At 42.9% G+C, this 19,627-nt stretch overlaps 1 long non-coding RNA gene across 1 annotated transcript in view; it reads right to left on the bottom strand.

Annotated features, from left to right (window-relative positions):
* LOC106885182 overlaps positions 1 to 19,627 on the bottom strand; it is a 393,401-nt gene that overhangs the window by 372,660 nt on the left and 1,114 nt on the right. The gene's annotated exons all lie outside the window — the stretch shown is intronic.

Raw genomic sequence — 19,627 nt, 5'->3', positions numbered from 1 at the left:
CTCATCTTGTTAGAGTAACCACACTTGTGCTCTTTTTCCTTGCCACAGAAAAAAGGTTTTATACTTACCGAATTCCCATAGGGTATATCGTAAAGGGAAACCAAGTCTGAAAGTCTTCAGCAAAAGAAGGCCAACAGCATCCTGGCCTGTATCGGGAACAGCGTGGTGAGTAGGCCCCGAGAGGTGATCGCCCCCCTGTACTCGGCACTGGTGAGGCCTAACCTTGAGTCCTGTGTCCAGTTTTGGGCCCCTCACCACAAAAAAAGACATTGAGGGGCTGGAGCGGGTCCAGAGAAGGGCAACGGAGCTGGTGAGGGGTCTGGAGAGTAAGTCTTATGAGGAGAGGCTGAGGGAGCTGGGGGTGTTCAGACTGAAGAAGAGGAGGCTGAGGGGAGACCTTCTCGCGCTCTGTAACTACCTGAAGGGGGGGTGTAGAGAAGCGGGGGTCGGTCTCGTCTCCCAAGTCACAGGAGATAGGACAAGGGGAAATGGCCTCAAGTTGTGCCAGGGGAGGTTTAGATTGGATATTAGGAAACATTTATTCACCGAAAGGGTTATCCAGCATTGGAATAGGCTGCCCAGGGAGGTGGTTGAGGCACCATCCCTGGAGGTGTTCAAAAGATGGGTTGACATGGTCCTCAGGAATACGGTTTAGTGGTGTGGTTTTTTGGTTTGTGGTTTTTTTTTTTGTGTGTTTTTTTTTTTTGTTTTGTTTTGTTGTTGTTGTTGTTGGTTTTGGTTTTTTGTGTGTCAGAGTTAGGTTGATGGTTGGACTAGATGATCTTTAAGGTCCCTTCCAACCTAGACGATTCTATGATTCTATACCTCAACCACCAGGGTCACGTCTCTTATCTGTGCTTGTTATTATGAACCTAAACACTCACAAATTGTACAACAGATATGAAGAAGCAGTTATTTACTGCCCCTCAACCAAGGGACTTACAGACAGCCTCTAATGCATTTAATTAGTCAATATCTGTAAGCACTTTGAAGATAAAAAGCAAAGTAATGTGCCAAGTATTACTACTATGTAACCACCAGCTCAAAAGCACGTTGCCAAAGTACAGCAATAAGCCTGTCCTTTTAAACCTGTTCATAATAATTATGGCTGTTAACGACAGATATTGTTCAGCTGAATGAACACGGTGAGACTTCAGCAAACAGCTCTCATCAATCTGACATTCTTACAAACGTCCCTTGCTAAATGTCAAGTGAGATTTCTAGAGGGAGAGAAAAATGCCTTTCTTCCCAGAAAAAGTACGAAGTTTATGCAGATAAGAAAAGAAAGTGAGAGAGAAGTGGAAGCAAATAACCGTTTCCAAAAAAACCTCTAAAATTACTGCCAACTACGTAAACTTTTAATAAGGGCTCAATTCTCAGCAGGTGAAAGCTCAATTACAGTGCTGCAAACTGCATCTTTTGGACACTGTTATTACTTTCCTTAGAGCTAAAGAAAAAACTGAGAAGATATTCTGATTTTTTTTTTCCATTTCATGCCTCTGTTCTAGTCCTTTACAGACTTATATGGAAGCAGGCTGCCATATGATAACCTACTTCTTAATTCTTAAACACCCTAAAGGCCCTAGATAAATACCTTAACTTGGAGCACAGAGGTAAGCCATGACATGCTTCATTACAAGTTTATTTTATATCCACAATTTAAATACGCAGAAGGATTTTTCTGAAGGGGTATTTATCCAGTTAATAGAAATACTCAGTGTTACAATAGACTTCTAGCTCACAGAATGCTGCATATGTCCAAGATGCTTACCCTCATTAAAAGATACCAAATGGGTGAGCATTAGCTTAGTAGCAAGGAGTTCTTAAAGTGCTACCCCAATGTAAACACACCAGAACTGCCAACCTCAATACCATTTTCTGTCTGGAAAGTGAAAATTTACTAATTTTCTCAGGAGGATGCTGAAAGAAGCATTTTTAAATGGTTATAAAGTGCTTTCAAAAGATAAATGTCTAGCATGCCTTACAGCGAGCACCCATCTTCCCCCTTTCCCATCTGTACATTAGAATTAGGATCAATTCCATTGTGTTAATGCATCTCATTACCAGTAACATATGAATTACAGCCCTCCATACCTATGGTTTTGATTTGTGCCATGGCCTTTCATATAAAGCCACATACATCATATATCAGCTGCCATTTAAGCAGCTGCCCCAAGGAGTAATGTGTTTTCAGGAAAGCGAAGGCTGGTGATTCTCCAAGATATTTTGATAGTTTAAAAGAAATCCAGAAAAAAAAATAGTTCCATTTCCATAGGGCTTTTCAAGATAGTCCTGAGAGAGTTCAAGGACTATTTTCTTTCTCCTAAGCTTACAAAAATTCACAGACGCTTCTGGTTTACAGATAGAGATTATTATTTTTTTTAAATGGGGGACAAGAACAAGAAGACATTGTATTTCCAGGTTGAGTCTAAAATTTAAACATGCTTATAGTAAAATAGGTAGAATAGTGGGGTTTTTTCTCCATACTGCTGGGTTCATAGCTATTAACAACTTAGGAAATCCGTAAGTCCGTCTCTAAATCAAGCCATTGAATTTCAAACTGCAAGAGTAGTTCTACATGGCAGGCAAGAATAATAAGATATCATACCTCAAGAGTCAGGTTGATTAACGCTTAAATGAAGATAGCAGTCATTCAAATTCACTCACATACTCTGCTATACCACTAGTGAGGTACACTACAGATACGTCACTGCTTTCCAAATCATCAGATACTATACACCAACGGATTCCTGATAGAGACTCAGGTTTCAGTTTTATTGCTAACTTCTATTTGGGCCAGTTTTAAATTGAGGGAATTAAAGACAATTTCAATATTTTACAGCTGTGGAATCCACACGAAGTTTAGCCCTGTACTGTAGCCCTTCAGCGAAGAGTTTTCATTTAGGATAGAACGAAGATTTCGGGTCTTCCAATTTTAAGACCTCATGACTTAAGAACCACCTTAAAACATGACGTGGGTAGAAGTAATGCAATTATACACAACAAAGTCTATATGAATCACGACACTAGACTTGTATTCCTCTCAATGGGATTTTGCTCTGCTTCCTATGAATAACCCCAATAGCTACTCTAGCATAAGCAGCCAGGGAGTCAGGCTCTCCCTCGAGGTGAAATATTCATTGTGCATCTAGAATCTAAACAAGATACCGATTTGAAAAGCACTTTGTAAATCTAAAGTACCATTTATTTTCCGATACTCCGCACCAACCAAATCCATCCTTGCCAAAAAAAACCCCACCCTGCGGTGGAGCAGAGAAAGTGATCCCAAGATTAATACACTGCAAATAGAAGCCTCCTGACTCGTTCTCTAAAGATTAAGGCCCCCTTTTTTTGAGCGACCTGTGTCTGAAATAAACCTAGATTATTGTTCTGATGTTCAATTCCTTCCCTACTCAGTAGACTGATACAGCAAAGTCAAGATACTTTCATCAACATCTCTTCCTAACGGAGTATTTCATTCAAACGTTAGCTAGCTTTTTTTTAGGTAAAAAGTGGGTAACAACGGAATTAAATTTAGGTATTAGAGAAGTTATTGTTACGAGAAAAGGGGAGGAGGGGAAGTGGGAAAGGTAACGAATGCATTTTACCTGATTTTTATTAGCTCGATCTACTTGTCTGTAAGCACATTAAGCCAGGCCAAATACGCGCAGCTAATGAAGTAATTAGTGGTTAGAACCACCTCTCTTAGGCTCAGGGCGGTGAAGCGAGGCAGGGCCGGGCGGGTCCGTCCGCGCAGGAGCCCCAGCGCTGCGCGGCTGCGGGAAGCGCCGGGCGAGGAGCGCAGCCCCACCGCGGCCCCACAGCACCCCCTAGTGCCCGGCGGCGAGCACGGCACCGGAGGCACCCCCCAACCCCCGCCTCGGGGGCTTCTCACCCACCCCCTTCCCTCTCCAGTGGCCATTCGGGGGGGGAGAGAAATCAGGGCCAACCGGCGTCCCAAGGTTTTATGCTGCACCGGGATACAGGGAATATGGAAATCACACTTCTTTCTGAGCTACGGAAGATCTGGGCACTTACCAGATCTGGAGATCATCCAGTCCCACCCCCTGCCAGAGCAGGGCCACCCAGAGCAGGTCCCACAGGAACGTCTCCAGGTGGGGTTGGAATGTCTCCAGAGAAGGAGACTCCACCACCTCCCTGGGCAGCCTCTGCCAGGGCTCTGCCACCCTCACAGCAAAGAAGTTCCTCCTCATGTTTAGATGGAACTTCTTATGTTCAAGTTTGTGCCCGTTCCCTCTTGTCCTGTCCCTGGACACCACTGAAAAAAGACCAGCCCCATCCTCCTGACACCCACCCTTGAAGTATTTATAGGTGTTGATCAGATCCCCCCTCAGCCTTCTCTTCTCCAGACTAAAAAGGCCCAAGTTCCTCAGCCTCTCCTCATAATAGAGGTGCTCCAGGCCCCTCATCATCTCTGTAGCCCTCTGCTGTCCCCTCTCCAGCAGTTCCCTGTCCTTCTGGAACTGGGGAGCCCAGAACTGGACCCAGGGCTCCAGATGGGGCCTCCCCAGGGCAGAGCAGAGGGGCAGGATGACCTCCCTCCACCTGCTGGTCACATTCTTCTTAGTGCACCCCAGGATGCCATTGGCCTTCTTGGCCACAAGGGCCCATTGCTGGCTCATGGGCATCCTGTTGTCCACCAGGAATTGCAGGTTTTTCTCCTCAGAGCTGCTCTCCAGCAGGTCACCCCCAACCTGTCCTGGTGCAGGGGGTTATTCCTCCCCAGGTGCAGCACCCTACACTTGCCTTTGTTGAAGTTCATCAGGTTCCTCTCTGCCCAGCTCTCCAGCCTGTCCAGGTCACCAATAAAACCTGATTTTTAAACTGTCTGCTCTCAATCACGGTAAAACTCAGTAAGGAGTCCAGAAAAACAAAACAAAGGGACAAGCTTGAAGGATTTAAAGTAGAGATAGGGCTCAACTAAAATGCTGTTTTATAATGCTCAGCTCCAGCTACAATCTTTCAAAAAGACTGGCCAGAGGAAACCCCACTCAGATCTGCTCCTATGGGAGAGGAGGCAATGGGCTACCCTAGGCACAACCTGCAACTACTTTTTGGAGACAAGGCAGAGGGAAGGGGAACCACCAGTTCCAGCTCTTTAGTTAAACTTGACCTTCTTCCCAGAGCCTGCAGGAAAGGGAAAAAGGAAAAGGTTATCTAAAAAGAAATAATAATCATCTCCTAGCTGATTGACCTCAGAAATACGAGAAGTTTTAATGTTTTGAACAGAAAATCTGCCTCTGCTCCTCTGCTGTAGCAGAAGTGAGTATGACAGAAGCACTTGAACCTTCTGAAGAAAGAGATGAGTGTGTGTATGTGCACACACAAGCACACATTATCTCTAGCTGGAGACAGGAGAACAGAAATGCTTTTTTAAATAAATATTGTGCTACTCCCTGACCAATGCCTGGCAAAGTTAGCGTCATTCAGGGTTGAGAGAACAATGAAGAAAGCAGAGACAAGAGCGTAGCTCAAGTTATTTCATAAAGCAAAGAAGCCAGAGGTATTTTGATACAGACACAACCTTGTTCTGACAGTGCCGGAGCGACAAAACGAGACCAAAGGGTTACCAATTGCACTATTTAAACTGCAGGTAGATTTCTGTGGAGGGTGGTAAAAGGGCTACCTTGAAGGATTCAGTACTTCTTTGTCTTATTCTGATTTGGAAATATACTTTTTTTTTTTTTTAATTTAAAAACTTTCTAGAGGAAGATTAAATATACACACCACTGAATGTATGCACTCTGTTTCACTTCTGTCTCTCATGTTTGAGAACTGAAAACTTTAACCCCCTCCAGTTTTCTCACCTCCTTACCATGTTGGAAGTTCTTAATGCACTAATTTCCAAAAACTGAAGTCAAAGCCACCATCTTTCACCTTTCTTTCCCCATTTCACACCCTCATAAACAACCTCTCCTGATTATACTGTTGTCATGCTCCTTTTATCTAATGCAGATGAAGCCTTAAATATAGAAGTAATTCTAACGAGAAGTTCATTTCATGTTTTAAATGTATCCTCTGTATCACAGCAGAAGTGCTGGGGTATAAAGTAATGCTACTCTTCTGTACTTTGGCTCTAGGTAAAGTCCTAAATATAAATGTATTTACTCTGTAGGAATAGACGCTGAAGGGTAAGGGGGAGGGTGTAAATCTACTTTTTAATCCTAGTTTTCAATTTTAGGATCCTCCCCTCAAGTTCAATAGAATATTACATCCCAACATTAAATGCTATGGGATAGTTCAACAAGTCCTGCAGGAAAGTGCTATATTAATGTTTTATTACATTCCATAAATTTAAGAGTGATCAGCATGTAGGTCCTACTACTTTTCACTGGAAGCCTATAATCTTCACATCCATTAAATGCCATATGGAACTTCTTCAGGGGGCAGAGGTTCCTCTAAATCTGCGACTATAGATTCATGCACCATAGCCTTACCGTCTCACTACAGGGGTTATTTTACCAAGCACTGCAAGTGGATCCTGTGCTGGGACCAGCTGGCTGGAGTGCTGCAGGGTCTCCGAGCCCCAAAGCTGCTGCGAGGTCTGACTGTCCTGAATTTTTACCCCTCAGTGTCCTTTGAGAGTGGCATCACTCCTCCAGTTTCCCTACGCAGCTACAGAGCAACTACAGCAGCCCAACACCTGTGTGGGGTTCTGTAATATTCATCTCTGCTATTCCAGCTGATCCCATAGTTCTGCTTTTGTTGTTTCTATCCTTGAGGGAAACACAATCAACCTTGCAATCACAGAGCCTGATTTGTAACGTGATGGACCTCAAGGGTCCGTGCTGGGGCCGGTGCTGTTTAACATTTTTATCAATGATATAGACAGGGAGATTAAAGGCACCATCAGCAAGTTTACGGACGATACCAAGCTGTGTGGTGGTGTCCATACACCAGAGGGATGGGATGTCATCCAAAAGGATCTATAACAGTCTTTCTCTTTACAGAGATATACATGTATGGTTATGATACAGCAATGTAACAGCTATAAAAATTCAGATTTAGTTACTTTATAATCCACCTATATAAAAATCTTATGTATCTTGGCATGCCAAAATAATAAGTAACTTTATTATTTATTACTTATTATATTAAAAATTTATAGGCATGTAATTCTTCTGTGACTGGATTGATTTCCATGCAGCCCTCAATACAAGAAGGACATGGACCTGATGGAGAGGGTCCAGAGGAGGGCCACAAGGATGATCATGGGGATGGAGCACCTCTGCTACGAGGACAGGCTGAGGGAGCTGGGGTTGTTCAGCCTGGAGAAGAGGAGGCTCCGGGGAGACCTAATAGCAGCCTTCCAGTACCTGAAGGGGCCTACAGGAAGGCTGGGGAGAACCTGTTTAGAAAGGCCTGCAGTGACAGGACGAGGGGCAATGGCTTCAAGCTGGAGGGGAACAGATTTAGACTGGAGATGAGGAGGGGGTTCTTTACTGTGAGGGTGGTGGAGCACTGGAACAGGTTGCCCAGGGAGGTGGTTGAGGCCCCTTCTCTGGAGATATTCAAGGAGAGGCTCGACGAGGCCCTGGGCAACCTGGTCTAGTTGGGGGTGTCCCTGCTGACTGCGGGGAGGTCGGACTAGATGACCCTTGGAGGTCCCTTCTGGCCTGGGCAATTCTATGATTCATAGAACACAGGCTACAGCACAGACCGTGGCTGGAACTTCACACCCACTGCGGACCAGGGGCTATGCAAAACCATGCGAAGCCAGACATCACCTCCAGTACAGCCAGTCAGAACTTCATGGCTGATTGAATGACTCAACTCTCCCTTAATGTTCCTCCAATTATTCTTGGACTAGCTGGTGTGCAAGAGAATGAGTCAGAAGTTGCTTGCATGCTTCATCTCCATCCTTACCAGCACAGGGCAAGCAAGCAAGCCAAGAAAAAGAATTAATTAACAATGACAGTGTTTAGAAACAAAACCAGAACTAACCTTTCCAATAGTCTAGTTCCTCCTTCCACCCAAAAATGACATGAAGGCTGCCCACTGTCTTGACATGGTGACTTGCTTTTGCCCTCTCATCCAACATGAATGGCAGCTCATAGAATGGTTAGAGTTGGAAAGGACCTTAAAGATCATCCAGTCCCCACCCCCTGCCCTGGGCAGGGACACCTCCCACCACACCAGGTTGCTCCAAGCCCCATCCAGCCTGGCCTTGAACCCCTCCAGGGATGGGGCAGCCACAGCTTCTCTGGGCAACCTGGGCCAGGCTCTCACCACCCTCACAGCAAAGAATTCCTTCCTAATATCTCATCTCAATCTCCCCTCTTTCAGTTTCAAACCATTCCCCCTCGTCCTATGGCTCCCCTCCCTGATCCAGAGTCCCTCCCCATCTCTCCTGGAGAGGGACTGGAAGGGGCTCTAAGGTCTCCCTGGAGCCTTCTCTTCTCCAGGCTGAACCCCCCCAACTCTCTCAGTCTGCCCTCACAGCAGAGGGCCTCCAGCCCTCAGAACTTCTCCATGGCTTCCTCTGGACCCGCTCCAACAGGTCCATGTCCTTCCTGTGCTGAGGACTCCAGAGCTGGACACAGTGCTCCAAGTGGGAGCAGAGGGATAGAATCACCTCTCTTGCCCTTCTGGCCACACTGCTGGGGATGCACCATTTCTAGCCAGAGCTCAAGTGCAGGTCAATCAGATATGGGCATCTCCAAGGGGATCCATTTCTCCATCATCTCTGTTCTGTACTACTGCAGTATAGCTTTGAGCCTATTTGACCACTGGAGGTAACGCAGAAGGCAGAAGCAAGGCAACACTAGCGTTCTGATCCCTATTCCTGCCTCTGGAGGAGCAGCTTAAGAGAATAATTTTGGCTCTAAAAGTCACAGGTAGTAAAAGATCACATACCTGAACCACAGCTTTGACCCTTACTGCATTGCATTGATTATGCAACCTATTTTGTTCCAGTTCTGCCAAGTTAAATAGTATGATCTCAGTAGGGAGGTATTGCTTTGTTTCATGAAATGACTGAATTTTAAGAGCCATTCAACAATAAATTCAAAAAAATGATTACTTCTTGCCAAATGCCAGCGAGTAGAGATTGAAAGCCCAAGCAACTAAAAGCATTTCTTTGTCTTATGAAACTCGGGGCATTGTATGTATAATGAAATGCCATTAAAAATATTTGTTACTGTAATACAGAGAAAGCTAGTTAATCAGAAAGAACACAAGCGTCAGGAGTACACAAGGGGGTGACAGCAAAGCTTCTCATTTCTGTCCTGAGGGGTAGCAGCCACGCACTGGGGGAACAATTTACCAGCTTAATGCTATAGCTCTATAACAGTTTGAGCAGTCTGTGCAGTATATAAAACTATACATTCTTTACCCTACAGGAAAACAGGTCATAGAGAAAGCAGAAGCAAGTAAGTTCACAGAGTATCTGCATATGGTTACAGTGGATCAAATCCAAGGCTGTTCTAACAACAGCCACCTGAACTGAATCATAAAATCATAGAATCATCTAGGTTGGAAGAGACCCTTGGGATCATTGAGTCCAACCATCTCCCCTACTCTACAAAGTCCTCCCCTACACCATGTCCCTCAGCACTGCATCTAAACGGCCCTTAAACACAGCCAGGGATGGGGACTCCACCCCCTCCCTGGGCAGCCTGTTCCAATGCCCCATCACTCTTTCGGTGAAAAATTCTTTCCTAATAACAGGCACAGAAAGACTCTGCTCCCTCCACAAGGGCCTGGGCGCTACCTGAGATTTAAAGGCAGTCCATATTGCCTGTTCCACTGGGGGTAAGTACGTCTGATGAGTAGGGCAAGGAGAATATCGATTAGGTATATTGTTTTCTTTTGTTGGGAGGCAAAATCTACATAAACAATAGAATTCGACAATGATTCCCAATTTGGGGCAAAAACAAGCGGAAAAAAAAACATTAGATCCATTAGCTATCACCCACACATCAACTCCTCAAGATGAACCTTAAGTCAGAAAAATAAGAACTGCACCAGAAAAAAAAAAAAAAAAAAAGAAAATAATGAAAACATTAGAGCTCAAGTAGCAGATCTTAAGCTACGGTATTAAAAAAAAATCCCAAATCCTATAGTTTTAAACTAATAGTCTTGCCCAAGACATTTTTAGTTTAGCTATGATAGCTTTTTGATTTTTTTCAACTCTATTAGCTTTTTAAGAGGTGTTACCTCCCAACGCGATAGTTTCCATAAAAAGTAGGAGCATATCTATCATTTGTTTTAGAAACTGAAACAATTTAAAGCATTTTCCTTCCTTTGCAATATTAAAAATTCAAACAGAGTATTACACTAACAGAGGGCAATTTCCAGTCCCATTACTAACAATGGTGTAAAGCCTGTGTAACCTTAAATTCTTAATGTTTTCCAGTGTCTGTGTTCTCCTACTAAAATCAAATGCAACATCAGTTTTTGTGGAAAACATCCTCCAGTGACCTTTCCTCCGTTGCTTCTTGTAGTGCTTACCGCTAGGCTTAAATAATTAAACATGCCTTCGCCTGAAGTGATTGCAGAAATGCACCTACATTTGAAAAGTACTATTTAGACAATAATTTGTAGAACAACAACTGGAGGCCAAATGCTTATTCTCATAAACTGACATCCTTATCGGAACTACCTACTCATTTCCATCGCCTGAGGGCCTGGACAAGATCATGAAAGCAGCCTTCTAGTAACACCAATTACAGTTAAACAATATGGAAAGAACCAACGAGACCACTATCAGCAACATTCAGAAGGAAAAGAATTTAAGTGTTAAAAGCTCAGGCATGGTTTTCAGATATTAAAAAAAAAAAAAAAAAAAAAGAAGACAGCACTCTTATTGTACAACAGTCACTTAACCTGGACAAAATAACTGTAATATAAAAAAAAAAAAAAAAAAAGACAGCACTCTTATTGTACAACAGACACTTAACCTGGACAAAATAACTTTGGAAATAATTACTTATATTACATTTAGAAATGTGTGGTATTTTCTCAAATGCTCATAGATTCAGAAAAATGACTATCCAAAATGCACTTTCTCCTCCCTCAATGTAACACAAAACTCACTTCCACTGGCAAAGTAAATGTTTATGAATATCAGAGCAGTAGCTTTATCCATTTCTACTTCCTCTGCACCCTCAAGATCATCACTTTGCTCCTCAAGTTTCCCTCCCCATATCCAAAAGCATAAAAGCATAAAGAGAAGGGTGGTGGTGGGGAAACATATTTCCTGCTGACAACACCAGAAAGACTTCAGAGACAAGGAGGCAGGTTTATGTCACAGAGAGATAAGAGATGATGTAGTAAGGCATTTGACACTGTCTCCCACAGCATTCTCCTGCAGAAACCTGCTGCCCATGGCTTGAAAAGGAACACTCTTCCCTGGGTGGAAAACCAGCCAGAGGTCAGGTCCCAAGAGTAGTGGGAGTTCAAACTATTTGACACTGTCTCCCACAGCATTCTCCTGCAGAAACCTGCTGCCCATGGCTTGAAAAGGAACACTCTTCCCTGGGTGGAAAACCAGCCAGAGGTCAGGTCCCAAGAGTAGTGGTGAATGGAGTTCAAACCAGTTGGTGGCCAGTCACAGTGGTGTTCCCCAAGGCTCGGTATTGGAGCCGATTCTCTGTAATATCTTTATCAATGATGTGGACGAGGGAATCAAGGGCACCGGCAGTAAGTTTGCAGATGACACCAAGTTGGGTGGGAGTGTTGAGCAGCTCAAGGTAGGAAGGCTCTGCAGAGAGATCTGGACAGGCTGGATTGATGGGTCGAGGCCAATGGTGTGAGCTTGAATAAGGCCAAGCGCCAGGTCCTGCACTTGGGTCACAACAACCCCATGTACACTCCAGGCCTGGGGAAGAGTGGCTGGAGCTGCCCTGAGGAAAAGTACTTGGGGAAGTTTGTCAACAGCCAGCTGAACACGAGCCAGCAGTGTGCCCAGGTGGCCAATAAGGCCAGCAGCATCCTGACTAGGGAAGTGATGGTCCCCCTGTACTGACACTGGTGAGGCCTCACCTTGAGGACTGTGTCGAGTTTTGGGCACCTCACTACAACAAAGACATTGAGGGGCTGGAGCGGGTCCAGAGAAGGGCAACGGAGCTGGTGAGGGGTCTGGAGCACAAGTCTTGTGAGGAGAGGCTGAGGGAGCTGGGGGTGTTCAGCCTGGAGAAAAGGAGGCTGAGGGGAGACCTTCTGGCTCTCTCCAACTCCCTGAAAGGAGGGGGTAGCCAGGGGGGGTCGGTCTCTTCTCCCAAGTCACAGGAGAAAGGACAAGAGGAAATGGCCTCAAGTTGCACCAGGGGAGGTTTAGGATGGATATTAGAAAAATTTTTTACACTGAAAGGGTTCTCAGCCATTGGAATGGGCTGCCCAGGGACGCAGTGGAGTCACCATCCCTGGAAGTATTTAAAAACCAGGCAGACGTGGCGCTGAGGGACATGTGTTAGTGATGGCTTTGGCAGAGTTAGGTTGATGGTTGAAGCTTAAAGGTCCCTTCCAACCTGGAGCATTCTATGATGAAATAAGTTAGGCTCCTGCACTGCTAGACCTCAAAAGCCTCCACTGAGATCCAGATGGAATAATCATTGAAATGCTCGTGATTCACAGCAAAGCTTTGATTTCAAATGGGAAATGACATTACATCAAAGTAAGCATTTTGGACAGACCTTTTTCTAAGTTTCTCCTGTCTTTCTACATTCTGTAACCATGTCTAGTAGAACATACATATCCCATATGTTAAATTAAATGTTTCATAGATAGACTTAAAGCTAATATTCTTGGAAAGTTTCACACAAGTCTTCACAAGAAGGAACTAATGGGGTCAAGGAAACTCCACCCTCTCTTTCTAAACTTCTATTCTGACACTTCCCATACAGGAAAACAGCATAATTAACACCACTTGCCTGGTAGCAAGTACTGCCCTTGAGAAGAAAAAAGTTCAGATGTAGGTAGAAACGCAGAGATGCATTTCTCTAAAGATAGGATAAATCTAAAGCAGCAATCCCTGATTTTTGACAACACATGGATTAGGAAAGGGTATCCCAAGCCTGCATACTAGAGAATGAAGTCAATATATCTGGAGACAGGTGTGGAACTTCTCTATTCATCTAAATGTAATGAAAGATCTTGCATCTCCGCCTACTTCAGAAAAAGAATATAATAAGAAGAATTAAGGCAGATTAAGAGACTCTTTTAGGCAGCTTAAGACCCTTAAGCACACATTCCCAAGCCAAGTATTTATAAGAAGCCTCCTAGTTACCTCTCTCAACTGTCACTGTTTTCAGTATTGCATAAAGCTGCTTAAACTATAAAGCTGATTGTCAGGGGAATCCCAGTTTGAAGGGCTCTTTTGTGGTTCTAAAGGGTTGTGACTTCTGTAAAAAGAGGGCGGGGGGTTACTGCAGCCAGCCCTGAATATCAATGACAAAGGAGGAAAAGGAAAGATAACAAGTCAGGCTATCCTGTCTCTCCCTCACTACTCAGCTAAATTGCATGGTTGTTGCAGGGCAGGACGGAGCCAAGAAGGACTAGGGCAATCCTTGCTCCCCTGAGGCCTCTTTGTTCTCCAGTAAATGGTACACATTCTCTGCTGCAGGTCACAAAAAAAACAAGAGGTGCCTCTGAGCAACGCTGCTACAAACAACCCACACCACTGCCAGCATCCACTCGAATTTCAGAGGCAAAAATCCCATGTGGACCAGGCACGGTATGAAACACGAAGCAGAGAAATAAAATGCATGGTATTTACTGCCTTGCTAAATTAATCCAGCCATCCATTAACTTTGCCAAATTCCTTTGCATATTCTAGAGCTGGTGATATAAAGCCATTCATGGTTTTGTTCAGTCACTAAAAAACCTTCAAAGCTTACAAAGTTTTGACTTTTTTCACTGGAAGACAAGTGGGTGATTACAGAGGAATTGCCACACTCAAATATTCTAAGGTCTAGCTCATGAACTCCAGACATCATAATACTCCGTTTTCCAGAACTGAATTAAAATATCTACCCATTCAGTTAAATTACTTCATACTTCCGTTATGACACAAACTCTGAACGCATCAATCATTTTATTTGAATGTTATCTCTGGATACTTGGGCTCTCGTGTACCCTACATATTAGATTACCTCTTCTGCGTGCCTCAGTTTGCTTCAGACCTCCTGAATCCAGCTGATCCTAATATTAACTGCTGTGAACCCACGGCTCTCATAATTCTCCCCAACAGTCCCACCTAATCTCAAGTTTAGCACATCCCCATATAAACTTCTAACCATACAAAGCACCTTCTTTTCCTGGGCCTGCATCCTTCTTCAGCTCACACACTCCTTTCGCCCAAATGTGATCTAAAACTAAGTCTCTCATCTCATCTTGTTTTTTTTTTTTCAGAACTAGATTGCACTTCCACCCAAGAGGAATGATTACATAGTTGAACAGATAAAGAACATGACTTTAATATTTACAACCCCATTGCAATACAATAATTGAAGAGTCTGTGGTGAGGCAGTATTCCCAGGAAGATATGTTCTTACCTGGTATTTATTCTTACTCAATATATATTCCTTTGCTTAAGGAACTGTAGCTCAAATTACCTATCAAAGTCCAAGGCTTAAGTTTTCAAAGCTTTTTCAGGAGAGATCCAAATCCCTTGTGGAGTTCTGATAATGCCACTCCTGTTATTAGCCTGGCTCTATCTACCCTTGTTTAAAATAAAAATGCAGATTTGGGACCTGACTAAGTGGCATTTGTGAAGCACACACTTAAGATGCTTAAAAGAAAATTCTACAACCTGTTTTTGCCCACCCAAACCGCTATATACACTTTCACTGCATGCAAAAGTATCATTTTCTTCCACGTGCAGTCTGTACAATGCAATCCTCGTTTGTACCCTTACAAGAATTTGAAACTACTTTTGTCTTTGGGGTAATCTCTGCACCATTTTTCCTTCCTAACTTTGAGTTCACCCATTTCACCCTTTTCTCTCCAGCTTTTACTGTTGAATCTTCTGCTTTCCAGAAGGCAGCTATTCCTGCTGTCTTTAAGTAAACTGTAGGTAGATCATTTCGTTTCAAAGTGCCTCATTTTCTTCCTGAAATAACTGAGGGTATAGTGAGGATTTATAGGTTTACATAAAATGCAGGATTTATAGGTTTACATAAAATGCAGAGTTAATACAGTGAGTAGCTCCAGAGAAAAGCCTATAAATAAAAAAAAAAATAATAATAATAATAATAAAAAAAAAGTTGAAACAAACACAGCTTCAGTGTGAGAGCCTCTTTGGAAAGGCCTAATCTCAGAACATTCCACTTCTCTTTGTCCCTTCAACTAGAAACTGCACGATGCTTTCAACAACGTTTAACTGATGAGCGGTAAGAGGGGAAGGAAGTAAAAATCACACAAAGAAGTGCCATCCCTAGCTCTACCCAACAATATCAAAATGATGTCCTTATCGGTTTATTAAGCTGGTGAGCCACCACATGTGTAGTGAGGAAGCATTGCTTTTCTTTCCCATTTCCCAGTTTCCTTCTGGGACGCCAGAAAAGACAGTAAAGGTCATATACTAGTAGACAAATTTCAAAAAAGAAAGCCAAGATTATGTGGAAAAGATGCCTACTGCTCGATAGCTCCACGTTGCACTGCTAAGATTTTCTCCTATGACTAAACAATAGAAAGGGGAGGACTCTGTTGCTCCCACAGGGAGTTATATCAAATTAATCAAATATTTGCAAAAAAGTTCCTGGCTACTCACCTCACTTGTGTGTATCACCAATTCAGTTATTTCAGAGGAGCTAAACAGAGAAGGACATAACCCTGTTCTTGCTCTTGTAAACAGGATGAACAACAGGACTGGAACTGACAGTCTCTAATTGCAGGTGCGTGCTGGTCTTCATGAGCACTTGACATAAATTTAACCTACCAAAACAACATCTTCAATTATCAAAGAGGTTAGAATAATGGGCCTCACGGAAGATCTCCCTGCCACGGGTTGCTTAAACAAGCTTAAAGCTATGTCAAAAAATACAGCAATAAAAGCACCTTATATTTGTAGTTCTGAGCCTCATTTAAGCAAGCTTTTGGTTTACACTGACGTTTCCAGTAGCCTGTGCCACGCAGGAAGGGCAAACAGGATACCTACCATCCATGGCCAGGCCAGTAAAGAAACTTTGGTGAGTTACAAAGTAATTGGGTTGTCCCTACAAAGTTTCTTCATTACACACCCGGGAAGCGACCTAGATTCCTCGCTACGATCCTGCCTCTGCAGTGTATGTTCTGAGAAAGAGAGTCTCCAGTTTCCTGAAGAAATCTGTGCCCACCACCCTCCTCCAGGATCAATGGGATTCTGCTTTACGTAACCGCTCTAAGTTTGGCAGCAGGAGCTCTTACACGGCAGCATTTTGCAGATTCTGAGAACACAGAAACATTATGTTTCCTCCTCAGCAATATGAAATAACTGTCGAAGACCCAGCAGAGCACTTGGCCATTGGAATCTCAACTTAGAGAATGTCACCATCATTTATCTCACCAACCTGAACAGTAACAGCCTCTAGAAGCAAATACCTGCATATATAGACCATGCTCTCAACACTCCTCTTTTGGACCACTCCTGAAAGCTACAATGTCTAAGTCAACATTTTCTCATGTTTTCTCACGATCTTTTGCATTAATTTCACAAAAACATAGGGAATTCTTACTACTAAAGGATGCGTCCTTGGCTGCCTCAATCCGTGGAAGGCCAAATAACAGGTAGCACCACAAAGGTGTTCTTCCCTATATGATCAGAGTAACTGCCCTTTTGAAAAGCTGAGAAATTCAACAATTTCCCAAACAAACTTCATTTTCACACTTCCAGCTGGGAGTACTGAAAGCAGAAAATTAATTGGTTTTAATCTGCCGCTTAAGAGTTTTGAGTTTATCTAATGTGTGTGTCTGTCAGCCCAGGAACTAGAATTTTGGGTTCTGAGTCTTCTTCATTCCTAAACCTTCTCCTTTGACACAGAATGGTAAGAAATAGGAAAGAGAGCAATGTGGGGAGGGGAAAAAAAGCCAACACAACAAAAACTCAAAGCCACAACCCCGTAATTTACTGCACTCAAATCGTCAACTGAAAGGATGTATTTGTAACTTTTTTTTTTTTTTTTAAAGTGGCTAAAAGCAGTACATTTTAGTTACTATTACTTCTCTTAAAGTAAGAGATTTAAGAACACTAACTCTACCTGCAGGAATGGTACCATTTATCATTAGAGAAGTCCACATCCGCAAGCAGTGTGGGTTTACTGATAAACTACTCTTTTTTGGCTCCTTATTTCCAAGCCAGCCCTGGTGTCATCACATTAGTGTAAGGCAATATTGCAGACCAACACGATGAGTCAGCAATCAAACCGACGACGTGTTCTGCCATCCCACAGAGCTTGTTCTTTTGGTTCAAGTCCTGGAACTGCTGGTACATCTCCTCTCTCCCATCCTCCCCCTTGCTTGCACGGCACTGCAGAGCTCCAGGATTGACTTACCAGTTGTCAGACTAAGCTTGTTTCAGAAGGAAGGAGGAATTCATCTGTAAAGTACCCTGGGTCTTTGGAAACACAGAAACATGTGCTGGATAAGCTTAGTGCCTGGTTGGCTGACTTCGGTGAGAAAAGGAAGCTGCTCAGTTAACTGGAACTAAGTGAAAGAGAAATTTCGGTTTTCTTTGGTTTTCCACTTATTCTTAAAAATACACGTAGATAATTCAGCTCATGAGAATCTCATTGGAGCCATATTCCTGCTGAGAGACTTTACATATGATACAGTCACTGCAAGACCCTTGCAGGCCTTCCCTTCGTATTTCAGCAAGATGTACAATGCATAGTTGATGGAGCTCCTGCAAGAACCCAAACACTACAGAGAAGAAAGCATTTTCCATATTAAGTGAGACTGAAGGCCTATGAAATGCAAGTAAAACGGAACGGCCACTGAAATGAAACACATTCTTTTCACAGTTCCTTTTACCTGCGTGTTAAAAAAAAAAAAAGCCAAGAAAAAAAAAACCCAACACACATGGTCCAACTGGTGATAAAGCCTGTGTCCACATGAAACCTGCTTCTTGCCATAAGAATAGCAATGCAATTAGAAACCAAAACTGATCCCATGATAACATGTTATGTTGTATACAATATTGTGTATAAGATGTACAAACAAAAATGAAAAAATAGCAGATAAGGCAATGTAATTAGGAGGTCAGAATGGAAATGCAATAAAAAATTCTACTAAACCAACAAAACTAGTTAGGTGGAGTTTGGAAGGGGAAGAAACATGAGGTTTCCTCTCCAGTGTATCTGTTAAAATGTGAAATAACCACCATTTGCTTTAGTCTGCTGTATATAATACTACATGCAAAAAAATCCACGGCAGTCTCACTTCTGTAGGGTTGATGATCAACAGGGACAGATGACTAATAACATCTGGACACCGTATCAGGAGAGCAGTAACATCTTTTCTTTCCCAGCATACAGGTGACCACCCTCCCACTGGGTTTAGGGTAGAATTTAGTAGCGTTGCATGCTCTGCACATCAGAATACACAGAAACACTAGTGGAGCAGATGTGCAGTCTTATTCCCCAGAACATGAAAGTTGTTTCATCTCCAGGCAGAACATTTTCCCCCTGCTTACACCCAGTCAATGTCTCTGCTTTGATGGTCTCGTTACATACTTCAATTCTAAAAAGCAGGGTAAGGCTCTAAAAAAATCTAAAAATCACATACCTTCTGGGTTTTTTTTTAAAGCCCTTATTGCACAGAGCCTGTTCCCCATAGCTAAAAGAGAGCACAGCTCATTGCCTGGTGAAACAGGGGCATGTGCTACATGCAATGGGGTTTGTGGAAAGTACAGTGAGGGAAAACTGCAAACTGCAGCCTACCAAGAAAGAGATTTGTTTGTCATAATCATCTGGAGTAAAGGCACATGCAGCACAGAGCATCACTTCCAGAAAACAAGGGGAAACACACCTATAACCAGTTCTCTTTTCTTCCTTAATCCCTCTTTAAATCTATTATGCAAAACCAGTGGGAAATAGAGGGACTGACTGACAGGATGCAATAACGAAGTGATTTGATTACTCTGAAACAGAGCCTTTTCATTAAGTTTTTAGCTTTACAACACAGGATCTATTACAAGAAGGGTCATTACACTTCTTTGTAACAAATGGACCAAAGGTCCATCCTATTTGATATGTCCCTGTATGTATAAATCTTATATAAGACCCCTTTTCTTTACATGCATTAGATATGTATCCATACAAATACAAGCTCCTCAACATCTGATTATTCAGTAGAACTCTATTTTGATCCATCTCTCTTTACACTGAATAACCAGCTATGCAGTCTTTCAAATAGATACCATATCCTTCAATATTAGTCATCCACATTCATATAATTGAGAAGGAGTGAGTACCTAGCAATTCCATTTGGAGAACCAAGCATCTTTGAAATGTATTTACAGATGGTTTTCTCACCTCCTTGGGAATGCTAAGTACTATCAGTGCAGCAATAAAAGCCTCAACTGCAAGAGCTCTGATTCTATTGCAATGCAATGGTATTTTATTTCTATTATTTAATGGAAAGATGGGAAAGGCTACAAGAGTCATACCGTTCCTGCAGAAACTGCATT

Source organism: Calidris pugnax, unplaced genomic scaffold (assembly GCF_001431845.1).
Source record: "Calidris pugnax isolate Ruff unplaced genomic scaffold, ASM143184v1 scaffold3, whole genome shotgun sequence".
NCBI classification, from domain to species: Eukaryota; Metazoa; Chordata; class Aves; order Charadriiformes; family Scolopacidae; genus Calidris; species Calidris pugnax.
The sequence above is the reverse complement of the archived record's forward strand: the minus strand, read 5'-3'. Positions and strand labels throughout refer to the sequence as shown.